The sequence below is a fragment of the Oculina patagonica genome, unplaced genomic scaffold (assembly GCF_052425735.1).
Source record: "Oculina patagonica isolate OP01 unplaced genomic scaffold, crgOcupat unplaced996, whole genome shotgun sequence".
Taxonomy (NCBI): domain Eukaryota; kingdom Metazoa; phylum Cnidaria; class Anthozoa; order Scleractinia; family Oculinidae; genus Oculina; species Oculina patagonica.
Genome location: NW_027558906.1, coordinates 1 through 6,222, shown reverse-complemented (window position 1 = coordinate 6,222; position 6,222 = coordinate 1). Strand labels below are relative to the sequence as shown.

The 6,222-nt window shown below is 38.1% G+C and overlaps 1 pseudogene; it reads left to right on the top strand.

Moving 5' to 3' along the window:
* Window positions 1-2,223: 2,223 nt before the first annotated feature.
* Window positions 2,224-3,355, top strand: LOC144641494 (adenosine receptor A3-like; annotated as a pseudogene).
* Window positions 3,356-6,222: the final 2,867 nt, after the last annotated feature.

The following is a 6,222-nucleotide window of genomic DNA, read 5'->3' as shown; positions in this document are numbered from 1 at the left end:
TTTTCAACAAGTCCGTGCTTTGGAAATGCTTTTAAATTTATATGCATGGAATAAATTACCTTGAATTTTGCTTTTATTTCTCGCGGGAAAAAATGTTATCGCTCAAAAATTGGTTTATTTATCGCATCAATTTTAAAGACGTTTGTTTCAGAGAAAATTAATTGGTCCCAATATTTTCAGAGATTAGAATTGGGGTGAACAAATTGGTATCGTTGCTATTACATAATTGTTGGCGGCGAGTGTTTGGTCTTGAGAGTTCAAAACGTCTTTCAGAGAATAAAAACAACAGACTTCCTATAAAACTTTAATGTTTAACTACACAAATTTGAGATCTTTTTTCAACAACGGCTATATCAAACGCCGGCATATTAAGATTTAGCACGTGGTCACCAAAACGTTTGCACAAATTGTTTTGCACGAGCAAAATTTGAACAACAAAAATCATTAAATTCATATCATTTTTAACGTTAATGTTTTGCCGTTTTGTTTTGTCAGTCAAATTTGGGGCTCAGTAGAAACATTCCGCATTATGGCAGCACGCCGCGCCTAAACGTCAACGAATACGGCTAAACTTTAACAGAAAGCAAATTTTGATTACAAAATGTCCAGGAATGTACAGGAATTGGTACTCACCATTGGTTTCACTCGTATGAAGCTGAAGGACGTATTCGTCAGGAGGTTTGTCCACTTCTCGAAGGGCAAGAACTCGGTCGTCAGAAGAGAGACACCGCTCGGCATCATGACACGTCGACAAACTGTTTGCATGAAATGAAGCAAACTCATCAATTGTCATGAATATGGATTACAAACTGGAACCAATGACTTGAAAATACGTCACGCATATCAGCGAAAATATTCTTGGCGCGCTTTTTCACATACATATTTTATCAACAATGGAGTGCGTAAGTAAATTAGCCGCCCTCATTGATATAAATACGCAGGGTCCACATTAATTGTTTGCTACCCTTTAGGGAACAATAGAGCAAACAACAGGAAAAATGCTCCAAGCTCCAAAACAATAGCAACTGCAACAATGGAGAACCAGCAGAATTTCAAGCTTACGAGAGCTGTAAGACCACTGAATATGAAGGCTGGCGTTTTTAGGCGTTTCGAGCATTTTTGCCCTTCGCTTTCACTCAAAATGACAACAGATTCAACCACGGCTGATTTACCTTGTTTAAAACAAAAAAAAAAACGATAATTTAATAAATGTTTTATTTTTTTGCGTTCTCGCAAAAAAAAGTAGACGTAGTAAAGCCTGGTTCTCATATGATCGTCCCGATCGTCGCTGTTGCTTCTGTCGCTTCAAAAAGTTTGCTTGCTCCAATCACCTCAGACTTTGCAAACGACAGAAGCGACAGAGACGATCGGGACGATCATATGAGAACCAGGCTTAAGCAAACAACTCTTAAAGCTAAGAGAAAATAAAAACATATAGGTTGAATAGTGGAGATAGCTTATTGAAAGTGGAACTTCAAGTTCGGGCATGGTTAGCATGATTACAGAGGGGCTTACATGAGAGTTGGGAGAGAGGAAATATACAATGTAAACAAAACAATTGTTTCCAATTTGCAAAACACCACACTGTTTGGCCGAGGCGAAAAACCAAGCCTTTAAGAACGCTTCAACATTAAATTGCAGTTAGTTTATCTCTCAGTAATGCAGCAAAGAAAGAAGAAAATGCCGCTTCTTTACGTTATGTAAAAAGATTTAGAAAGAAAAAAAGGAAAAGTATGGCCGAAAATCGCTGGATAACGTCTCCAAAAGTCTTCACAAAAAGTCTCTTAGGTTTGCCTGAAAGTGAAATTACCGGTTTCAATTTCCCACAAAATTTTGTATGTTGAGTAGAAAGCCATTGTTTTGGCACGTTCTTAAATTGGCCCGTGTGAAAACGATCCACTTATGAAACGAAGAAACTCGCAAGGACTCAGTTTATCGAGCAAATCTGAGCCTGTTCACTGGCTTGTCATTAGTTTAACTCCCAGTAGAGTAAAAAAGGAGGGGAATTTTTTTTCGTTTAAAAAATAATTAGTGTTCTTCTGGGACACTGAAAATGTCTTTTCAGTATGAACGCCTTTTCAAATTGCAGCCTGGACCAAATTTCCGTTCCATTGTAACTATTGTTTGGTTCGTTGAAATGCGTTCTACTACGGTTTTAAATTTTCCGGCAGTTTTCATTTAAACGATCTGAAGAACACGTAAGACTCAGTGAATCGAGCAAAGATGAATCATACCACAGACAACACCACATTACTCACTTGTGGTTTTTCTTTTCTTTCCTCTAATTCCTGCAAAGATATCTTCCGATCTTCGTGCTGTATTTGTGGTTAGAATCGCCTTTAACGCTCTCGCCTGTCCTCTCACTATTTTGCTGAACATCCTGGTGATGGTGGCAGTAAAAACCAAACGACAGCTTCGCACCAAGTCTAACGTAGCACTCGCCTGTTTAGCCACAACCGACCTTCTAGTTGGACTAGTTGTTCAGCCTTTGCATATCGCCGGCGCAGGTTTCCTTCTCAGTGGTCAAGAAAACACGTTTTGCACTATAAACAACATATCAAAAGGTGTTTCAATAACATTTGTATTGGCGTCGCTTCATCATTTGATGTTGATGAGTGCAGAACGTTATGTCGCGATAAAACACACCTTCGCACACGAGCACCAGGTTACTGAAGTTCGTATCATCATAGTCTCTGGTCTGGCGTGGGCTGCAGCGATCGTCTTTTTCTACCTCGTGACGGCAGCAAAAATCTTTCAGACGATAATAGCAGTTTCGAAATCGCTGTTTCTTATTCTCCCCGTTTACTTTAACGTTTCAGTATACAAGGAAGTCCGCCGCAACGAGAAACAAATTGCGGCCAACCAAGTTTCCCCAGAAGCCAAGGAGAAGATACTCAAAAATAACAAAGCTTTTTACAGCACAGCTGTTGTACTGCTTGTTATGTTTTTGTGTTACATCCCGACGAAAATCTGTGCTGTTTTCCTTTTCTTTTTCAAAGACAGAATTTCTGCTAATGTAGGGCATATTGTTATTGGTCTTGTTACTTTACTGCCAGTAATGAATTCTTTGTTTAATCCGTTGATTTACGCTGTTAGAATAAGATACTTTCGCGTAGCTTTCATTCAGTTGTTGACAAGAAAAACTATTGCACAAGCTGAGGAACTTGAAAGGAACATCTTTGGACCAAGACAGATTGGAGTTACAGCTAATGCCGAACAAGAGCAAGATAGGGCTAGCCGAGAAGAAGATGAGCAACAAGGAAATGAGACATTGAACAATGAGCAACATGCAACTACAGTGCGAACACAGCCGCAAGAGGAATATGAAGGAACACCTCTGCCAGGACAATTTTAAACATTTCCAGAACGGTAGCTTTTACTCGAAAATACCTTGAAGACTTCAATTTCAAAGATCGTTTTCGATTGCGGAAAAAATATTTAATAAATGTAATTATAAGCGGTTAAAGAAAAGAGTGGGAAAAAAACGGAGACATCCATACATCTCAAAACTAGTTTAGTGAATTAAAGGAAATGCGGATCGTATACAATTAGCGACAATTTAAGATACCGACTTGAAAAAAGGATCTGAATGCTAGTACGTTATTAAATGGTTATTAAGTTAATTTTGCTGTCAATATTTTTTGATATGATGTGATCTTTCTCTTCGAGACATACAACACAGATTCTCCCCGAAAACAAAATAAAAAAAAAACGGAAAAATATCCTAACAAAAGTTCCATAAAAAAGGTAAGAGAAAATGCACAAGAGAAAACACTGACAGCGTAAAACATTATCTGTCGCATTTTTCGATCCTTGTAGGACCATGAGGACTACTTGACATAAGATTGTATTTATTCGGCACAATTTTTTTTTTCATTTGACGCGCGCAAACTTCGCTGTTAACATGAACAGCTGAAGTACAGTATCTGAACAGCTGTTACAAGGAGTACTAAAAATCATGCTCAATGTTTCTTAATTTATTTATAGCTTGCATCCTTTTCGAAAAATTAACGATAATATTAAACTACCAACAAGATTTCAAAATTGTCTTGCTGTTAGCTAATTCCCGCGCAGAACAGCCGAGAGTAGCGACGTAATTTTCGGGTAATTGCCCACGAAATAACTGACGAGCAACGTTTTTTTTTCAAGACAATGAGTCATATCACGCTTGTTTGTATGATTCTTTTTCTTAATTTTTCGTTGAGTTGCGATCCATTAGTTTTTTTTTATGGACTGGAGTTATAGCTAATGCCGAACAGGGACAAAATAGGGCTAGCCGAGAAGACGATGACCAATAAGGAAATGAGACATTGAATAATGAACATGCAACTACAGTGCGAACACAGCAGCAAGAGGAATATGAAGAAACAGGACAGGACAATTGTAAACATTTCCGAAACGTAGGCGTTTGGATGAAAATCCTTTGAAAATTTAGTTCTAAAGACCATTTTCGATTTTAGATTAAAAAAATATTCAATAAACGTAAAATTTATTCGTGTAAAAGAGGAAAAGTGGGTAAAACAGACATCGATATCTCTTAAAACTAGTTAATTAGTGAATTAAAGGAAATGGAAATAAAATAAGCGAAAATCTAAGACACCTTCTTGAAAATATGATGTGAATGTTATTACGTTGTTAAATGGTGATTGTGTTATTTTCGCTGTCGTTAATATTTATTTTTGAAGTGATGTGATCTTTCTCTTCGAGACATACAGCACAGATTCTTCCGAACTAACAAAATAAAAAAACACAGAGAATATCCTAAAAAAACTTCATCAAAAGAAGAAAAGGGAATATGCAAAACACTATCTGTCGCATTTATCGATTTTGAACAACAAAGTAACACTACCTTATTCGACTCGTATGGACCTGGAGTGAAGTACAGGCTGAATTCTGCAGGTGGTGGCGTTTTCTCAAAAAAGCCCAAAATGCACATTTTAAGATTCAAACTAGCAGTTTTTGGTGAATCAGGAGTGAAAATCAAGCTTAACCCTCGGACGTACAAGGGGGGGGGGGGGGGGGGTGGATGCCACCCGCCCGTAAGGGTTTTTTCCAAATTTTGAAAAAAGCATTTACCCTACAATGCTGAAACTTTCGGTAGCTGTTCATTCATCCTTTGCGAAAATTTTGATATGTCAACCATGTGTCCATGGTATATGACGTTGCCATGGCAACGTCATAAATACAAGCAGGTCTTGCCAAAAATCGTCATTTTTAACATTTTTCTTGATTTTTTCCGGTTTTTTTAAAACAGAAGTGCAAGATTTGTTTATTTTTACATTCCATAAGCATTCTAGCTTGATTTTGCATCAATTTCCGTTATTTTGTGACTTTCTAAGAAAATGTTGAAATTCAAGATGGCGGATCCAAGATGGCGGCTCTTATGACGTCACGTGACGTCATATAACGTCACAGCCAATTAAAATTATGTCATCTTGTAGAGTAAGCTAAGGGCTTTCTTCTCAGAGCAAAATAATTTCGCTACGCCTTAATATAACAAAAACTCCGGGGAGGGGTTCCATCCACCCCCCCCCCCCCTTGTACGATGATGGGGGTATGAGTTTGCTTGTACGTCCGAGGGTTAATATACGCGGTGGTATTTCAACACAAGGGACAGAACATCTTGATTTCTAGGCTGAATTCACGTCGTGGGATTTTCTCACAAAGGCACAACATGCAAATTTTAAGTTCCAAACTGGCAGTTGGTGAATCAGGAGAGAAAATCAGGTTTAATCTACCGGGTGATATTTTAGCATATGGACCGGCAATATCAATTTTGAGAAACAAAGTGACATTACCTTATTCTATTCGTATGGACTAAGGGTGAACTTTAGACTAAATTCACGTGGTGATGTTTTCTCAAAAGGGAAAAAGTGCACATTTTAAATTTCAAACTGGCAGCACGTGGTGGATCAGGAAAAAAAATCAGGCTTAATCTACCTGGTGGTATTTCACCACAAGGGCACAAAAATCTTGATTTTCAGCAGCAGAGTGGCACCACCCTATGTGATGCGTATGGAAGGGCCCAAAAATCTTAATTTTCACTAACAAAGTGACACTCGCTTAATATTCGATTCGTATGGTAGATCTGGAATCAAAAGCAGCTTTCACCACAAGGGCCCAAAAATCTCGATTTTAAGCATCAAAGTGACACTACCGTATTCGATTCTTGTGGACCTGGATTGAAGTTAAGGTTAAATCCACCTGTGTGTGGAGTGATTG